General features: G+C 39.0%; 1 long non-coding RNA gene across 1 annotated transcript; it reads left to right on the plus strand.

Annotated features, from left to right (window-relative positions):
• The first annotated feature begins 14546 nt into the window (after nucleotides 1-14546).
• On the plus strand, nucleotides 14547-18446 carry LOC310892481. Its single transcript, XR_014578173.1, has 3 exons — nucleotides 14547-14690; nucleotides 17104-17214; nucleotides 18031-18446. It is a non-coding gene; the product is annotated as an uncharacterized lncRNA (long non-coding RNA).
• Nucleotides 18447-21127: the final 2681 nt, after the last annotated feature.

The raw sequence follows: 21127 nt of genomic DNA on the forward strand, positions 1-21127 counted from the left end.
CACACTTATAAATAAAAAAAAAAAAGAAAAAAAGGAAAAAAAGAAAAAAAGAAGAGCTTTAATTAGCACACCAGCACAAGGAATATCTATTTGAAATTCATGCTGAATCTCTCTTCCTGCTGTGCTTCATTTCAAATTTGAATGCTCTTTCATCTTTGTACTATGCTGCACCATTCACACAAAAGTCTTGGGGGAGTCCACCCAAATCCCTCCTAATTTTACTTTAAAATCATTAGTCCCTGTAAAAGCCTATCTGACATGTGAAACATACAAAATATATTATGGATTTTTTTTTTCTTGATTCTTTGGTGAACAACTAATGATTCCTAATGAACAAAGATGAAATGAAGGTTAACTAATTCTCAACTAAAGGTTATGGTGATTCACCTAAATGTGGAATATCATTAAGCAGAAAGAATGAAAGAAAGCAGAATATTTTATTTAATTTGGACTTTATTCCTTGTTTTGAATCTGCAAAAAATAAAATGAAAATAAGATACGCCATGGACATTTTGTATCATTTATATGCAATAATAAAGAACAGCTTTCCATCTTTTTATTATTTATTTATTTATTTATTTTGCCACAAAAGTGGTGCACTTGATGTATTTAAAGGATTTGTTAAAACTAAAGATACTGATCCAAGCCAGGTTCTGACCTTGCAATCTCTACTTATGTTAACGGACCTTCAGCTTCAATGTAAAGTTGATGCGACTATTCATGTCAGTAAATATTACATCTACATAGAAAAATGGTCAATTTTGTGGTACTTCTGCTTGGGTTGCATAAGAAAATAAAATTCTAGTTACTGAGGAATCCAGATTGTGTCTTTCCATTGATTTTGGATGGACGGACCACTGGGTGGGTAAGGAATTGTCTGAATTGTTGCACTCAGAGTTGCGGTCCATGGCTCAATGTCCAAGCGGAAATCACGAATGAGTTGTGTTCCTTGTGGTCAATATAGGGACAGACATTGTTTAACAACTTTGTTGGTGACATAGATGGTGGGATGGAGTGCCACTTGCACCCTCTGCAAGTTTGCTGATGACACTAAGCTGTGTGGTGAGGTTAACACGCTGGAGGGAAAGGATGCCATCCAGAGGGACCTTGACAGGCTTCAGATGTCAGCACGGGTGAACCTCATGAAGTTCAACAAGGCCAAATGCAAGATTCTGCACCTGGGTCTGGGCAATCCCAAGCACAAATACAAGACAGGTATTGAGGGCATCCCCGAGGAGGAGGACCTGGGGGTGTTGGTTGATGAGAAGCTATGTGAGCCAGCAGTGTGTGCTTGCATGCCAGAAAGCCAGCCGTGTCCTGGGCTGCATCAAAAGCAATGTGGACAGCAGGTCAAGGGAGGTGATTGTTCCCCTCTACTCTGCTCTCGTGAGACCATGCCTGGAGCACTCCATTCAGCTCTGGGGCCCCCAGCATAAGACGGACATGGACCTATTAGAACGAGTCCAGAGGAGGGCCACAAAGATGATAGGGGGCTGGAGCACCTCTCCTGCGAAGAGAGGCTGAGAGAGCTGGGATTGTTCAACCTGGAGAAGAGGAGTCTTCAGGGAGACCTCATTGCAGTCTTCCAGTACCTAAATGGGGCCTACAAGAAAGCAGGAGAGAGACTTTTTGTCAGGGAATGTAGTGATAGGAACAGGAGTGAGTAAGAGTTTTAAACTAAAAAATGGTCACTTTAGACTAGATATTAGGAAGAAATTCTTTACTCAGAGGGTGGTGAGGCACTGGCACAGGTTGCCCAGAGAAGCTGTGGGTGCTCCATCCCTGGAAGTGTTTAAGGCCAGGTTGGATGGGGCTTTGGGCAACCTGGTCTAGTGGCAGGTGTCCCTGCCCATGTCAGGAGTGTTGAATTAGATGATCTTTAAGGTCTTTTCCAATCCAAACCAATCTATGATTCCATGATTCCAACTCTCCTGGTTCAAAAAAAATACAAAAACAGAAATTCCAACAACAGCAGGAATAATGACCAAAAATACCCAACCAACCGAGTCAGAAATCCAAGGGTTGCTTAGCGTAACAGGAAAGTTAGAAATCAATGTTAAGTCATACTATTGATGGAAGCTGTAAAGGAATGTTTGAATTGAAGATGGTACCCCAGCGGAGCTGTGGTAGACAAGTATAAGAATAGAGGTGATGCCAAAATATGAAACTTAGCTCAGAGAGAAAGCACAGCTGTGGAAAAATACACCCAATGTGTTTTTCCTACTCATATGGCATTACTGGAAAAGATCTAGATCCTTTTAAAAACAGTTTAATTTTATGTATACAACAACAGAAAACTCCCTGGTGGAACAAACAGATCACATCCATTTCCAAAACAATGGAATCGATGCGCTACTAGCCAAGTGTATAACGAGTATCACTGTTTCCACAGTTCTGTTTTTATCTGCCTGTGTATAGTACTTCTGTAATGGTCTCTTGTTTTCTTTGCATGACTTCTCTGAACTCTGTAAAAAATGTTTACAGGCTATTTTTAATTTGTTTAATGCAGATGCAGAAGCAGCAAAATGATAATTCCTGAATATAGAGTTCTCAGCAAATGATGCAGAAATTCCTTTTTTTTTTTTTTAAAAAAAAGTCTTCTCAGCTGTACTGAAAAAAAATAGTAGTTTCAGAAATACTGAATCAGGAATACTATATATATATATTTTTTTTTTTCATTTAATGTGCTGTCAGTAGTTTATTAAGCCACCATAAGTTAGGGAAATATTTTCAGTATCAATAAACACTTGGAATTCTGGCAGTGGATCAGCACAAAGGTTTTTAGCACTTCATATGGAAATTTTAAGGCAATGGGAGAACTTGAAATGTTGAATGACCTGCAAACTCCAATTCTACCTGGAGACTTTGCTGTTGTAGCATTATTTAGATAATGTATGAAGCAAAATACCTGAAAAGTTTAGCTGTTTAACTGTCTGTGCAAACTTTTTATTTCCTCTATGACATTTCTTTATGTTCCCCAAAGTTGCTCTTCCATTTAAATATGCTTCCTTTTATTTTTAAGAAAATCTCAGGTTAGCTAGAAGCAGCCATGACATAGACTTGTTCATAATATACAGTTTCTAAAAGACTAGTGTCCCTCAGTTTCTTATGAATTTGAACTACCTTTAAAAATAATGGTGTTAAACTCCCTTCTTATAAATACTTTACAATACTGTCTGACTTCAGCTGAAGAGTTGGCAAAGATTTCTGGCTGTGAATAAAGTTTTCTGAATATAACCAATGTTGTATTTTCTTCCTGTAGCCTGACAGACAGGCAGACAATTAGCTGTTTTTAGCTGACATAATTGCAAGTGATGAAATTATTGGGAATTAGTCACATACTGATCTGATGTAAGAGACTGATCTGAAGTAAGAGACCATTCATAGTCTTCTAACTGTCCACTTGAGTTACAAAAGAAAAGAGTAGATCACTCTGGTGATTACACTAATATATTCTACCAGGCATTAGCACTGAGAGCACAGGTCAGCTGTTTACAACATTGCAAAAACATGACAGTTTGCAAAACTGTGATTTGTATTCGGCCACAAGACATACTAGGTCCTTTCATATCAATGATGTACTCATGCTGAAGTCTAATACCAAACGATTAAACATTACACTGTTTTACTCATTAGAAATTTGTTGCTCTGGCAGGAACACCCAGGTAATATGTTTACTGATTGTGAATATATAACATGAAGTTAGAAGTAGCAAAGGATCAGTTTAGATTTCAGAGTTCAGCATAAGACATGTGAGTTTCTCATTCTGCTCTAATTGGTATTTCATACATATTAAAAGCCTGTTGCATAACATTTTACCAAACTGGTAACAGAGATCTGCTTTTTTGGTATATGTTTGAAAAAGAATTTGTAGAGAATTGACCTGAAGTATTTTAAAGCTGAAACACATTTTGCGTATGATCTAAGAGAGAAAGACTGGAAAGAGTGCTTTCCGTTCATACTTCTGTCTTCCATAGTATTCAAAGTTACCATGATTCTCTTTCTGTTTTGGAAAATACACATCAGAAATCCATGCCCTGAGAAGGTGTTGGAAAAGGTCTTCCCTTGGATTTGCATCACTTCACATGATAGTCTTTAAAACATTAACCTTCTTGCTCCAGAGAGTATTTTTTTTTATTTTTTTCACAATGCTGGAACCATTTTGAATGAGAATTACAGGCAGAAAAGGTGCAAATTTGTGCTTTATAGTAGTTTCTTTTGCTCGTGGCAGAAGACATTGCACAGAGTTTGAATTTCTGTGAGTTTTTAAATATGCTGTCTCCCAGGGGTGCTCTGCCTATGGTACACCGTCGTCAGAGCTTAACTGCACCATGTAGTCCCAATGGCACTCTGTAAGTGAAAATACACTTTGAGTGTCTCAGTGACCTTGATTGCACTAAGCAGGTGGGCACGTTTCAGAAGTGCCAAAGCAGCAGCTCTGCAAAAGGAATGAGGTGCCCATTCCAAGCCTGTGATTTAAGTAATTTTAATTAATCTCTACTCCAGAGCACAGCTGCTAACTTCTCTGCCCTGCTTACATATTTTTTACCTCCAGTTGCTAATATTTCAGCTCAGCAAAGGCTAGACAAAGACACAATAATCTAATCAAAGTTATTTTCCCCATTTAAGGTCAAAATAAACAGTAATGTAAATAATTGCATTCCCCCCCCCCCCCCCCCCCCCCCCCCCCCGATATTTAACTGGTGAAACTATTGGAAAAGATTCAGGTAATAGGCATTTTAATTTTACTCCCAGGCCATCACTGCATTTATTACATATAAACGCTGCTCACACTGGTCTTGCCTGTTCCATATTGTTTAAAACTGATCTCATCATTTCCTCAGCTTTCTATTCCCTCCAGTGTGCCTGCAGTTCTGATTAGTAATTTACCACAGAGTTCTATAACAGTGAATACTCTACTGCTGCTGTTAATTAAATCTGTGTGGGTAACTATTCACTCACAAGAGACAATCATTGCAGCAAGATATTGTCAGGCCTGAGGCTTTGCACTAATAGAATCTGTACATATCCCAGAGGTGATATGTTCTGTATCTGGAGAGGAAGCAGTGAGCCAGATCTTCTAACATATCCAGTCGGTGATTCGGTGAATGAATGCCAGGGGGACAAGCTTCAAAAGACAATGTTCCTAAGACTGAAAGATGGGCAGAACAAGAGCAAAATAATATGGATATTTTATCCTTCTTGATATAATGTAATCTCATAACCTGAGATTTAGTCCATGTTTCTTTTAACTTTAATTTGGGACACATAACTGATGTGGAGTGCTTTAAGTTGTTAAAATTAATCATTTAGGGGGACGTCATACACATTGAATGGTATTGTTATATTAGGAACATAGATGAGTTGAGAAGACACATAGTAAATGTGGCTTATAGCACAATGCTGAAGAATTACATAAAGGGCCATTAAAGAAACTACTGACAATTCACCATCAGTTAGTTTCAGTGGTGACCCATAAAACTTTCCCCTCTCAGATAATAACTTTTACCGTATTCCAGGTATTTCCTAACAAGTGTCAGGAGGTTATATGCATCACAGGCAAAATGAAAAATTTTAAAGGTTACCATTGTCTTCATTAGCCCTGTCTCACTAAGGAAGGGATGCTTGACTCTATGACACATTTGCTGCCTCATGAACTCAGCACTAGATCCAGTCTATTGTTAAGAGGGAATAACTTTTGTTAGTTAACTGGGTTAAAAAAACGGTTTAGGTACTATACGAAGCATAAGTTTTTCTTCCTAATAAAAGTTATATAAATTGTATATTAACTTCTGTACTACTAAGTGAATGACTATAAAGGATCCTTCTTTCTTCATACTGAGGTAATTATCTTTACATATGCACATGGAGACTTACAATAACAAATGAAATAGTGATTATAATGGATGAAGAAAATTCCTGGTTAGTAACTAATGGAAATGGTTGTCTCAAACTTTGGAAAATATAGTGAGTTGAATTATGTTTTTGCTGGTTTACATAATGCAGGTGAATACACAATGCTTTATCAGCTCAGAGTGACATTTTTACTATTTATACAAACATCACCATAGCCATTCTTAACAGTCTATTTGACTTGTTTAATAGACAAAGCTGAACACGATGAGAACAGAGCAAGGTAAGTAAAGACTTATTCTACATATATAAATAGGTTCGTATGTACTTAATAATTTATATACATTTAAATAATAATAATAATACCTTAAGCAGTGGGCAGCTAGATTTGTAGACATTGTTACAAAATCTGGAGATAAGAAGTTTCCTGGAAGCAGTCAATAGCCTGGATTTGTGGTATCTAATGTTATTTAACCTTCGGTGTTGAATCCAGCTGATCACCTAAGCACATTAATAATCACTGATGTAGGCTGGATGAAGATTTGTAACGCCTGTAATGGGCATTTATTTTTTAGGATAGTGGTCATAGCTCTTTCTATACCTGTCTGTCACTACAGTGGTCAGGAGAGATACCTGAACAGGATACAAAAGTATGAGCATTTGGCAGGATTCCTCTTCTGAGCTCTTTACAGCTTCAGAATTTGCTTCTGTTCAGGAACTAGGAGAGCTTTGACATGTTAAGGTTCCGATCACTGGAGGGAACCAGTGATGATTCACTGAGTTACTTTGATGTCCGTGGGTACAGCTTGAAATGCCTCTGTGGCAAATAAAAACTGCCAAGGGGAAGTTACTATTGAAACGAAGCAAATAAAACAAAGAAGAAAAGGGTAACTTTGATGATTTAATAATTTAGGTTTAGTATCAGTATCTTGGAAAATTGTTGCAGGTCCTAGGATGCAGACTGCATGGGCTAAGGAGTAAAGCTCAGCACTTTCTGCCATGTCTATTTTTAATACATGCACATTAAAGAAGCACTTTGTGAAGAAGCTCTGGTAAGACAGACTCCATGGGAGATTTGATTGCATTCATTGTTTCTCTTTCATGTGACTCTTTCATGTGAACTATCCTCCCACATTAATGCTTTTGTATGACACAAAATACATATTAAGTACTGTGTATACACATATTGTATCCAGGTACCAAATAACTCAGTAACCAATTTAAAAACATTCAGAAACAAGTAGAAACTGAACTGGAGGGCTTTTTTCTTCTTTTTTTTCTTGTTCTCTCTCTCTTTTTTTTTTTTCCCTCCTCCTAAATATTAATTAATAACTAAAAATGAGGCCATGGTTACTTACTTCTGCTGTTGTTATACAAAGTGCTTCTGGCTTTAACACACTGAGAAAATTAACAGTTAATTCAAACGAAAACTTTATAGAAGAAAGTATTTCATAGACTCATAGAATCATAGAATGGTTTGGGTTGGAAGGAACCTTAATGATCATCTATTTCCAACCTGCCGGCCATGCATGGGCAGGGGCACCTTCCACTAGACCAGGTTGCTCAAAGTCCTATCCAACCTGGCCTTAAACATTTTTTTCTTTAAAATTCTTGATTTAAAAGTGCTGTCTGTAATTTTTTATTTGGTAGTATAAGCATCCAGAATCACTTCTAGTGGCACACGCTAGCTAGGAGTGGGGGAACTCAAATACTACAGAATTAATTAACATTACTTAGAATGATGCAAGGGGAGACTGCTAACATGCAGCAGAAATTCTAGTGATAAACTACAGCTGGAAATCACTTCAAGAGTTCTGTTTACCCAATGACTGTGGTTATACATAAGTTGGCAAAATTAACCTTTCAAGTTTGAGGAGTCGCATTACTTTTCCCCCAAAGGCTTCTGAGTTGCTGTCATCTGCAAAGCCTTCAGGGGTCAGGTATTTCCAAGCTTGTTGAGTTGTGACCTCCGCCTCACAGAAACAGAACTTAGTCCCAGTATCTGTTTCATAAATCTGAACTGTGAGCCAGTTCTTAAAGGATGTACTCCTTCAGCACACTGTTTCAACACAGAAGTTTGTAGTTAACCAGAGCTCTTTCCCCTGTACTACACAGGAGACAAAATGAAGAGATTACACCTTCCCCCCCTTAAAAATAAAATAAAATAAAATAAAACTAAACTATACAAACCAAAACAAAATAAATAAATAAAAAAGATGAATAGCTGCATGCTTTGCTTTCTCTTTTTGGCATCTTTGTCTATTACTTTAGGAAGATTCTCAGCTTTTCATTCTGAATCAGATTCACTTCTTAACAGAGTGTTAGCGCTCCATTGGACTGTTATGGTGAGCACAAAGGGAAAAAAAAACCTCATGACTTACTGAAATTATTAATAAATGATTTGTGGAAAGATTAAGAGGAGGTAGAGCTTCATGATAGCAATATTTCACAAAGAGAAAATGCAATTATAAAATTCTGCATTTAAATTCACAAAGATATATATATGTGTATATATGTGTGTATATATATATATATATACAAATAGAAATCCCAAAGAGAAATTAGTCATTTTCTAGGTATTATCAGTTGCTTCCAGTATAACAATCTCTATCTACTTTGTAAGCTTATTAAGATGTATATTGTTGCATTTTAAACCTGGCAGGCAGCTCAGCACCACACAGCTGCTCACTTACTCTCCCCACGTTGGATGGGGGAGAGAACTTGAACAGTGAAAATGCAAGAAATCATGGGTTAAGATAAAGAGAGTTTAGTAGGTAAAGCAAAAGCTGTGCATGCAAGCAAAACAAGGAATTCATTTGCTACTTCCCATTGGCAGGGAGATGTTTAGTCACTTCCAGGAAAGCAGGGCTCATCAAGCTTAATAGTTTCTTGGGAAGACATACACCATCACTCCAAACATCCTTAGCTTTTATTGCTAAGTATGGTGACATATTATATGCAATATCTCTTTGGCCAATCTGGGTCACCTGTCCTGGCTGTGTTCCCTCCCACCTTCTTGTGCACCCCCAGCCTCCTCGCTGGTAGGACAGCACAAGAAGTCCTTGGATGTGTGTAAGAACTGCTCTGCAACAACTAAAAGCATCAGTGTGTTATCACCACTATTTTCATCAAAAATCCAAAACACAGCATTGTGTGATCCTCTATGAAGAAAATTAACTCCCTCTGAGCCAAAACCCTGATGATATACAGGAAAAAAAATAGAGTTTCTGGTCTATTCATCACTGACAAGAAAGATTTAATAATGATTATTTTTCTATCACTCAAATTTACAAAGCATTGTGACAAACCGTGCAATAAGTGAAGGATGAAAAATAGAACAGTATCATTTCACATTTTAGATGAGAGGCTGAGCCAACAAATCACATTTATCTACTGTATAACAGCATGTTATTTTTGCTTGCATTCATTCTTGTTGTTTCACCTCCAAAACTTATCACTTCTTTGTTTTTAAAGAAATTCAATCAATGATGAAGAACGATTAATAATGAGAGACTCAGCAATTCAGTCAGCTAATTTAATGTAAATAAATACACCAAGCTCTCTATTCCTTCAACAATGCCAGTTGCCCTACCCTGAGTTGCTTCATCGTTCCTTAGTTTTATCATTCCTTCCTCCCTCTCTGTTTACCTAAAACAGGAGAGATTCTTACAGATATTGAAGACCAGACTCTCTGATTTTCCTGTAAAAATATAACTTTTGAGTGTTGTGTATCATTTGATTATTGCTTAGAATCTGCTTACAGTATTGCATTTTTTTCTTAGAAAGAATTACTTAGTTTTGTCCTACACTTGAAGCCTTTACTTAACTGAATTTTATAAGTGTAATTGAAGACCAGCAATACATCAATAAGATTATAAATTTCCAATTCATAGAAATCACAAGAAGTTTCCTTTTGGACCAACATCCTTTCATCTAGAACAGCTGTATCAAACGCTTCAGTGAAAAGTATAAAGAAACTGGAAATAAGTGGACATGGAATAATATGCCCTTTAAACAGTTTCCTGCAGGCTATGTCATGCTCAGAAACTCCAACGCTTTTCTGATTTCCATAATTCCTACTTTTTTTTTGATTTGACTTCATTATAGTTGCTCTGGATAATCTTGTTCTCACGTAAAGAAGACACTGAAATATTATACAAACTTAATTTGCTTGGCTGCCACTACTCACTACTAGCAGCAAGGAACAGCTTTCATATTGCCCCCCCCCCGCCCCCTTTTTTTTTTTTGTTTTTCCATGTTACATCTGACTTTCTTGAATCTAGAAGCTGCCCCATGTTAGATAAGGGCCAGTTTCAGCAGGCTCCAAAGGGACATCGCTGCTGCTCAGAGACGAGCCAATAAGCAATGCTGTTTGTGCTTCTGTGAAAGCAGATTTAAGAAAGAGAAACAAACAAACAAAAAAACCTGCTGCACAACAGCAGCTGGGAGAGAGAAGATTGAGAACCAGCCCTGCAGACCTCACAGCCAGTGCAGCAGGAGGGCAGGAGGTGCTCCAGGCATGCCGCAGAAGTTCCCCTGCGGCCTGTGGAGAGGCCCCTGGTGAAGCAGGCTGTCCCCCTGCAGCCCATGGGTCCCACACGGAGCAGATCTCCACGCTGCAGCCCCCCCGTGGAGGAGCCCCCGGTGGAGCAGGTGGATGTGGCCTGGAGGAGGCTGCGGCCCATGGAGAGCCCCCGCAGGAGCAGGCCCCGGGCCGGAGCTGCAGCCCGTGGAGAGGAGCCCACGCAGGAGCAGGGGGTCTGGGGGGAAATGCCGCCCGTGGGGGACCCGTGCTGGAGCAGTTTGCTCCTGGGGGATGGACCCCGTGGTACGGAGCCATGAGGGAGCAGTTCTTGAAGAGCTGCTGCCTGAGGGAAGCCCACGCAAGATCAGTTTTGGAAGGACGGCATCCTGTGGGAGGGACCCCATGTGGGCAGAGAGTGACCGTGAAGGAGCAGGCAGAGATGAAGTGTTTGTTAGGGACTGACCGCAGCCCCCATTCCCCGTTCCCCTGTGCTGCTTGGGGGGGAGGAGGTGGAAGAGGGTAGATGGAGGAAAGGTGTATTTAGTTATTTGTTTATTTGTTTCTCACTGCTCTAGCTTGTTAGCAATAGGTAATAAATTTTATTGATCTCCTCATGCTGAGTCTGTTTTGCCTGTGTTGATAATTATCTCTTTGGCCTTATCTCAACCCTCGAGCCCTTTCCATTGTATTTTCTCCCCCTTTTCTCTTCGAAGGGGAAGTGAGAGAATGACTGTGGTGGAGCTCAGCTGCCCAGCTGGGTAAAACTACCACACCAAGGCAGAAAGTCATGACAGCAACAGTCCTGATCAGCTGGAAGTGAGAAGGAAGGCCCAAACAGAAGGTGTCTCATAGCAGCTTCTGCAGTAGTTTGGTAAAGTCTTCTACGTTCCCTGGTTCAGCATGCATTAAAAATCCACAAGACAAGTCAGTCTTTTGAGTTCCGTATCTATCTGACTAACTGCTGACTATAAGCTAATAAAATTTTTTAAAAAGGAGGGAAGGACAGGCCATGAATATCTCTTCTCACATTGTCTAATTAACCCTAAATAACAACTGCTTGGAGACTCAAGGAAGAAGATCCCTGAAAGGAAACAAGATAGAGAGGAACAATACAAAGTTCAAATCAGAATGAAATTGAAACCATTTTTGTCGTGTAATACCCAGCGTTCTAAAAGAAAGAGAGCTTCTAAATGAGTTTTACAGAGAAGCATGGTCACTAACAAAGAGACTTACTGACATGGGTATGAAAGGACTATGTAGCTGGTGGGACATGGAAATGAACAGTGGTGTACAACAGATAACAGGCAAAAGGGACTGCTGGACCCATTGGTTATGTAGAACGACATGTAGTTCAGCTTGATCTCTTTCTGATCGTCAACAAGGCATTCAGTAAAGTTGACAAGCCCTAGCATACTGTCAAAAAATCTCCACTATTGAAAGAACATTTTCTGTGAGGCAGAGTGAAGTGCTTAAAGTCAGAAAATGCCTGAACTCTGATTGTCAATATAATATAAACTGTGTCTCAGTGTTCCTTTTCCTTACGATAGTTCGTAATTGCACTGATCAGATACGCCCTAATGTAGCCTACCTAAATTAGACACTTATTAAAATACCTAAAATTCAAGTGTAGTTATTCAACATTCTGCCGATAGCTTGTCAGGAGTGAGATAACTTGAACATTTGATTTTACTGTTGCAGGATCTGAACAGTCCCTGGGGTGGCCTGTTTCATCCCATCAGACTTGGAAAAAGTAGAAAATGGAAGCACCTCAATTAAGAGTCTACAGCATGATGGGGTGAATAATGGCAAGAACAGGACTGATTTGGATCAGAGAAGCATCTGACAGAATGGATGGTGCAGATTTAATGAGCAACTAATCAATATTTGGTATTCTCATTGTTGGTAAGTGAGTGAGCACATGCCATCTTTTCTGAACACATCTAATTTTGCTACCCATGTAGAATAATTAATTTTCTCATTAGTATTTCTGTGGTGCTTCTCACTGAAGTATCTCAATTACTCAGAAAAATTAATTGGTGCAACTTCTTAGCACCCTGTGCAAGAATGACACAGAGAGGCAAAGACTCCCAGGATATGTGATGCTCAGAACTGGAACAACTAAGTTCTTATGGCTGAATTATATCCTCAGTTTGATTTACTTTCAGCAGAAGATACATTATGTCCTCAGCTGGAGCTTGCATCTTCCAGGGCCCTGAGGGTTAAAAGGACCAAGCTGGACCACTAGAAAATGCAAAGGCTCTTAGGCCAAGAAGGAGGGATATTAGAAAGAATGCACACCACAAAATTGGCACACTTAGGCTTTTTGAATCTCAAATCGTCTAGTTAGGCATTTCAGCTCAGTTCTCTGCTGATACGAATCCCTTGCATGGCTTATGCAACGCTATAAGTTAGTAGGAAGCGAATTTCATGAAACCTCCTGTGCCTGTGGTCTTAGGTGCATAAGCAAGGTAGGCAGGATTCTCCTGCACTGCTAAGTTCAGCCTGAGGCATTTCAGGCTCCTTCTTGTACCGCATGAAAGGTTAAAGTTTCAAATTCTCACTACCTGCTGTTACCTGAAAAGTAAGAGCATTGACATGTGAAGCTATTTTGGGGAACCTAGCATGCCACTGGCTATCCTGTGATCAATTATTCATGTGTCCCTTCCTTTGTATTCTTGGCAAGAATAAGGCAGTGGTCTTCTAGGCAGAAGTTTTCTTTATTATGAATTGCATTTTTGCACCTGAGCCCTTGAGAGCTCTATTTTCTTAGGCAGGAACCCTCAGTGTTCACAGTTTTGCCTCACACCCATTCATAATTTCTGTGTTTCAGTATTTTAACCTACCTCTAATTATTTTTCCCCATTTACCAAGTCCTTACAAAACATGTCTCCCAGATCCTTCATGCTTGTTCCTAGCTTCAGTTTCTCGTCTGTTCAGTCTTCTGCTCCCCATCCAGCATCCCATTTGACCTTACCTTTCCCACCTGATCAGGTCTGGTGTTCCTACCTGCACTTAGAGATTCTGAAGTTCCTCCCCAAATCAAAGTCCATGAATATCCTCGTATCACTTCTTCCTATTAGTCCTTTCCCATTCCACCATTCTTTTGATTGCAAAAATAAAAATAAATAAAATATACCTGGCCCATCTGTGATAATGAAGGCTAGCACCATCACTGGAAACAATGTGCTATGTATTAGAAAAATTAAAAGTTTTATTCTGTACATAACCCAGTCACATAACATTCATAATTTATTGGTGTAATAAAACAGAGAAGAAACAATACTGAAAAATTCTCAGAGCAGACCATACTATTTATCTGGTATGATCAGGGTTGCAGAAAGGGGGTATAGTATTTGTGACAAAGAGAACACTAAGGAAATTGCCTTCAGGGTTCAGTAAGTGGGATTATCACCTTAATCCTTTTGAGAGAGATAAACTAAATTCGATGTCATTAGCTATGTTGTGTAGCTCTTTGAGAAAGAAAAAAAAAAAAAACCTGCAAAATTGAGGGTTTAGTTAACATTAAAGGCTGCTTACATCTGACCTATATAACCATAAATTGCAAGTGCTTCATAAAGCACTTCACCTCAGCTCGTATTGCTAGAAAGCACTTGGCTGCACTTAGCAAACATCCCCTCAGAAGGTGTTTACTGAATAAGTTGGGACCTTGTAGAAGTTATTATAACATAAATGGTATTAATACACATTGGGCAGAACAAAGACAGGAACATGAATAATTATTAACCTGTGTACTCTGGTGATACTCTGAGTAGTGATATAATATCTGAGTTCCCACCACTTCAATCCAACTATTAAATTTACATGTAAATCTGAAAAAATGCTAAACCATTTGACCACCATCAGTGAAACATGCAGCTCTTAACTTTCTCCTGAGATTTTTTCAGTGTGAAGTCGCATCAAAAAGTAAATGCTTTACAACATTTAAAGATGAAGATAATACAAAATTGATCTTTCCTTGTCTACTACTATCCTGGTTTCGGCTGGGATAGAGTTAATTTTCTTCCTAGTAGTTGGTATAGTGCTGTGTTTTGTACTTAGGAGGAGAATAATGTGATGTTTTAGCTGTTGCTGAGCAGTGCTTACACTAAGTCAAGGACTATTCATCTCCTCCTGGTGCCCTGCCAGTGAAGGGGCTGGGGGTGCACAAGAAGCTGGGAGGGGACACAGTGAGGACCCAAACTGACCAAAGGGATATTCCATACCATACGGCGTCATGCTTAACCATAAAACTGTGAAGAGCTGGCCGTGGAGGCTGCTGTTGCTGGGGGATTGGCTGGGAATTAGTCAGCAGGTGGTGAGCAATTCCATTGTGTATCACTTGCTTTGTTTATTCTTTTGTTGTTGTTATTATTTTTTTCTAATTTTATTTCACTTTTCTTTTCTTTTCTTTCTTTTCTTTTCTTTTCTTTTCTTTTCTTTTCTTTTCTTTTCTTTTCTTTTCTTTTCTTTTCTTTTCTTTTCTTTTCTTTTCTTTTCTTTTCTTTTCTTTTCTTTTCTTTTCTTTTCTTTTCTTTTCTTTTCTTTTCTTTTCTTTTCTTTTCTTTTCTTTTCTTTCCTTCCTTCCTACCTTCCTTCCTTCCTTCCTTCCTTCCTTTCTTTCTTCCTTTCTTTTTTCCTTTCTTTCTTTCTTTTCCTTCCTCCCTCCCTCCCTCCCTCCCTCCCTTCCTTTCTTCCTTCCTTTCTTCCTTTCAAGATGTCCTTATCTCAATCCATGAGCTCTAGCTCTTTTCAATTCTCTCCCACTGCAGGGGGAGTGAGTGAACAGCTGTGTTGTTTAGCTGACTGTTGGGTTAAAACATACCTACTGTAAGGGGCTTTTAAAATAGTGCTTACTTTTTGTAATAATATGAAAATTGTAATGGATTTTGTTGTTTATATAAATTTGTTGTATGTAGCCAGCCCCCCTCCCCCAAACAAAACAAAACAACCCACACCTTATTGTCCATATTAAAAAATAAATTTAGTTGCTACTCTACCTACAGTTCCAATTTAACTCTTTCATGTTCTTGTGATTTTTGTTAAAGTTTCTAAAAATACTATTATGACTAACATAAAGTTTTGAATTAACTGTTCAAAATTATGATCAAAATTATTTTGAGCTTTCTGAATGTCAGAAAAGTTATTTCTTCATTTACATTAAATTTTCTTGGCAGTTTTCAATAGTTTTTTAGTATATCTAGGAATCATTTATAAATACACGATATTTGTGTGTCCAGGGATATCGAACACAGACACTTTATTTTAACAGGATTTTAATGACAGGCCTCTAGATCAGTATGCTATGTATAGTGAGTTGAAAGTGGAATGGTTTGTTGTCCTTGGTCTTTGATTGAATAACATCAAAATTCACTACTTAAATGCCCAAGAGAGAACTAATAGTTTCATATGTGTAAATAATTAATATTTGTCTGATAGTTTAATTCTAGCAAATATATTTTTGATGAATTATTACAGGAACTGCTTAATACTATTTGCCTATTATTGCCATTATCCAGTTAATATATTATTTGACAACTATTTTCATTATTCAAGAGCTCTATAATTAATGAAGTGCTATTATGCAAATAATGTGTTTAATGAACACCGTCAGTATTCAGTGGATAGATTCTTAATGATTTACATAATGTGCCCAACATTGCCTAATACCAAAACAATACAAGAGATGAAAATGCCCACTAAACCTTTGTGGCATTCTGGTCTTTGAGCCTTTCTGATAAGAAATTGAGGTTGCCCTAAAAAAATGCCTTCGCAGCAATTCAGAGCTCTAGTTTTTACCTGAGAAGTCCCTAAACCTCTCTTGCATTTTGAGTGATTTAAAGACTTTTGACTGCAAAGACTCGATCAATACTTCTCTCAACAGCTTAAGATTCTGACACTTAGATAGGTTCATCCTGAAGCCAGAGATAAGACAATCAGCCAATTTGGAGTTAACAGCTCCTGACGGACTTAAAAAAAAGGACAGTGAATTCTTTCCTTAATGCCCAAATGCCTGGCAGGTCTTCCTGGCAGGTCACAGGCAGAGAAAGAAGTGGATCATTCTGCTCTTAAGGCTGTCACCTTTTCAAAGAGGAATTGAAGGTGATATGCAATATCCTAAAGGAATGTCAAGGCAAGCTGGGGCAGGGATGCCACTCCTTTTCTTATGGGAAAGCATTCATGGTTTGTGTGTGTGCTATACATAATCACAGCAGCATGGATCCATACCTTTTACTATTTAGTAAAACACGTTCACTACAATTAAAACAAAACAAAACAAAACAAAACAAAACCTTAACCTTAGCCTTTACTAAAGCTCCCTTGACCACCTGTTTTTCTGTATTTATCTTCAGTAACCACATTTTTTGCAGGACTAAATTTAAAATATTTTTTCTTAATAGCTGTTTTTTTTTTTGTCATCAAATTTCCTCTATTCTTCAAGAATTTATCCACAATTTAATTTCGTTCTGAGTTTCTTCTCTGTACGGATTTCAGTTTTACAGTGTTCCCTCCCTCCCTCCGTCCTTCCCTCCTTTCCTACAGTGCTCTTTCCCATCTAGGTACTTAACACTTTCTTCTTTACTATCTAATGTAATGTAATGTAATGGAATCTAATCTAATCTATATTACACCCTGAGCATTTTTCTTGCTATTACTACCTACTTCCATCTCTCTTTCATCTCCTTCAGTGGGATCAGAACATGAATTCTGTCACTCTTTAAATATAGGGGTTGAGGATCTCAGCTGATGAGAATATGTGGATGCTGCTCTCCAAAAAGAGTTAGCTGACAGCTTTGAGTGTGCGATGACCAGAACGAGCTTTCTGAAACTACTCACTGGTATGGTGTTAAGAAAATAGCTAAAAGGAAGTATATATATTAAAAAAAAATCCTAGATGTTTTTAAGGTAAAATTTAACCTTTCTAGGTTAAATATGATGTAGGAAAAGTGGCAAGAAATACACATACTAGATTAGTGTATATCTTGAAGGAACATCTTAAAATCAATTTCAATTTAAAAAAGAAGTGTGTCTATGTATATGCATACATATAAATAAATATATATAGAAATACTAGAGAAACTTCATTGTTGACAGAAGCCTTCAGGTGATGTTTAATGAGATCTTTTTCAAGTAATTTTCAAATTGCCTCCTAACTTCTTTGAGGGTTGATTTGCTAGGTTATTATGTCTGAGAACATAAAATCAAAAACAAATATTACAATTTCAGTTACAGTGATAACACAGTTTTTCCTTTTCAAGACAGAAAATGTGCAGAACCAGCAGTGCTCCAAAGTGTGCCCAAGTAGAAGCACATTAAGAAGACATTAGCAGTATGGAGTCTAGAGTTGCATGCCAAGCATGGGGGGCTCAGGGCTTGTGCTCAGGTGGGCTCAGCTCTGCTCAGACAGCAAAGGGCATGTGATTAATTTTGCGAGTATAAAAAGGAATTGTTTTGAAATTTAAATCAGAATCTCAAAGAGTGACTGAAAATGACAGATAAATCAATAGCTCTTCAAAACAGCTTTTTACAGATTCTAACAAACAGGGTTTGTTTAGGTGAGGATACATACACATACTCACACATACTTTACCAAATTCTTGTGGGATACATTTTTTTTTTTTCAAGTTGAATAACATTTTTTTTTTTCATTGCAGAAATCACAGCTGTCAAACTGTCAGTGGCCTGCAGATTGGTTGCTGTCCTACCTGTGTTTATTATAAACTTTCATGGAAATTTAGGATACCTTTAGAAATTTAGAATACCTTTAGTTAGAAGGCATATATTTACAAGTACTTTTAAATGAAAAATGAGTCCATTACTTGTAAACAGTGCATAATGGAGTTGCTATGAATAAACATGATACTTGACATGTGCAGGATTGTGTCATATTTCTCTCAAAAGAATGATGTTGACTTAGAATGTAGATGGCAGCACAAAGAATATCCAAGTAAGTCAAAAACCTGACATCCAGTCCTAACATAGCTTAGCCTAACCTAGCCTATGTACATTCATAAATTTATTTATTAATTTCCTAGTGTCTGAACACCTTCCAGGGAAGTATATTTTACTGTGACTACACATCTGCCATATATAATTTGCTGTCCTCTCCTGTTCCAGGGGAGCAGAACATCTGTTGTAATAAAAAGTGGGAACTTTTACTTTTCTAGAGTTTTAGCCTTTCTTTCTTCATCATTTTGCAAATATACATCTTGTGACGTATTTATTAGTGAGGGCAAGGTGAAACTAATGCACTCTACACTGTGGCAGCAGCAGATGAAATTTGTGATGGCAAATTTTTCTGGAGGGTGTGGTTAGAGGGTTGGGAGGGTAGGGAGTACAATCTTAGGTCATCCCCTAAGAAGTGTACATCACTTGCACAGATGAACTTTACTGTTGCAGTAGAAAGTTCTGTTATACTGGTAGACCAGAGCTGTCACTGATACTTTTCTTTTCTAATGCTATAAATTTCTGTTCTCCTGCTATCCTGCACATGGGCCATAAAAAGACCTGGAGGTCTAAGAACCTGAGCTTGGTTAGGTATTTTGTAGAATGGGCACCAAACTTATTCACATGAGGGGGCCAGATCTGACAGTTTTGTATTTGATTCATACTCCATTTGGCAAAAGTTATTAAAGTAAATAGAGCTGTAAAGGCATTGCTAATTCTGAATGGACTTTACTGTTGCTGCTTTTGTAGAGAAAACAGTAAAAGAGGTTTAGAAGGGGAGGCCTGATGTACAAGGCAACAATCACAGAATGAGAGAATATCCTGAGTTGGAAGGAACCCACAAGGATCATCGAGTCCAATGCATGGGTCTGCACAGGACTGCCCAAAAATCAGACCATGTGTCTGAGAGCATTGTCCAAACACTTCTTGAAGTCTGGTAGGCTTGGTGCTGTGGCCACTCGGTGCTCGTTGCTGTGACCACTGCCCTGGGGAGCCTGTCCCAGTGCCCGACCACCCTCTGGGTGCAGAACCTTTCCCTAACCCCCAGCCTGACCCTCCCCTGTCCCAGCTCCATGCCGTTCCCTCGGGTCCTGTCGCTGTCCCCAGAGAGCAGAGCTCAGCGCCTGCCCCTCCGCTCCCCTCGTGAGGGAGCTGCAGGCCGCCATGAGGCCTCCCCTCAGCCTGCTCTGCTCTGGGCTGAACAAACCCAGGGACCTCAGCTTCTCCTCATACCTCTTGCTGTATAGATCCTTCACCATCTTTGTAGCCCTCCTGTGGACACTCTCTAATAGTTTTAGTTCTTATACTGTGGTGCCCAAACTGCACATAGTACTCCTGTGCAGAGTAGAGCAGGACAATCCCTTCCTTCGACTGGCTAGCAATGCCTTGCTTGATGCACCCCAGGGTACCTCCTGGCTGCCAGGGCACACTGCTGGCTCACGTCAACCAAAATACCAAGATACCTTTCTGCGGGGCTGCTCTCCAGCCTCTAAGGTAAGGCTGATTTATCCAGATGCTGTGCTGTATGAATACAGTTATGCTGCTGTGGTTCCAGAAGTGGGGTGTCCACTGAATGATGTGATGTGACGAATCCACCATGTGGATTTATCAGTGTGTTATTCTGTCCACAAACTCTGCTGCAAAGATTCACAGAAAGTCTGTGATCCTTATCCTTGTTCCATAGAAATTCACTAGAAAATAAGCTTGATGTGCTCATGATGTCCTCTGTTGCTAGGAGATGCATCACTTCATTTGGTGCTACTTGGAATGTCTTAGGCATCAAAGATATCACATCAAGGTATGTCAGTAACCATTGCCCAGCTGAGGATTGTGGAAAGCACTAATAGCTGAGGTCAGAATTTTGCCTGCAACATGGGATGAAATCTGTGACTCAGTAGATGAGAAATTTGACTCTTCAGAGCCTGCTTTCTGACAGCAGTGAATAATGCAAAAATACTCTTGGTGTGTGATCTGAACTGACTACATATAGATGCATCCCTAGTTAAACGATCTTTCATGAAAGCGTTGAACATAAGTCCTATGAGTAGCAGCTGAGGGAACTGGGGTTGCTTAGTCTGGAGAAGAGGAGGCTCAGGGGAGACGTTATTGCTCTCTACAACTGCCTGAAAGGAAGGTGTGGGGAGCTGAGGATCGGCCACTTCTCACAGGTAACTAGTGATAGGACTAGAGGGAATGGCCTCAAGTTGTGCCAGGGGAGGTTCAGGTTGGAAATGAGGAGACATTTCTTCTCAGAAAGAGCAGTCAGGCACTGGGATGGGTTGCCCAGGGAGGTGGTGGCGTCACCATCCATGGGTGTGTTTAAGGAAAGGTTGGGTGTAGTGTTTAGGGACATGGTTTAGTGGGTGACATTGGTGGTAGGGGGGTGGTTGGACCAGATGATCTTGGAGGTCTTTTCCAACCTTAGTGATTCTATGATGCTATGTTATTAGGTTATCTCATTTAAGCACCAGATCCGATTTTTGTTAGCAGTATGGTTGTTTGCAGTGAATGACTGATTCCAACATGAATCATTTTCAAATCAGTGACACTTGGTTCCAAATAATTTAATCAATTCAGCTACTTCATCACTGGTTGTATGTTGATGATGAAGTGTAGTGAGTTTATAATTAATTAATGTGGGAATTCTCAGAGGGAGGGAGGAGAGGAAAAGGTTGGTGTGGAGTTTCTTACCAGGTGGTTCCCAGAGGGGGCATTCAAAACCCTTGGCATTTCATATAAATCACTAGATAGTCGCTGTATGAATGCAGAGTCTGTACTAGCACTGGGATCAAATGACTAAGGGAG

Source organism: Anser anser (genome assembly GCF_964211835.1).
Source record: "Anser anser genome assembly, chromosome: 1".
NCBI classification, from domain to species: domain Eukaryota; kingdom Metazoa; phylum Chordata; class Aves; order Anseriformes; family Anatidae; genus Anser; species Anser anser.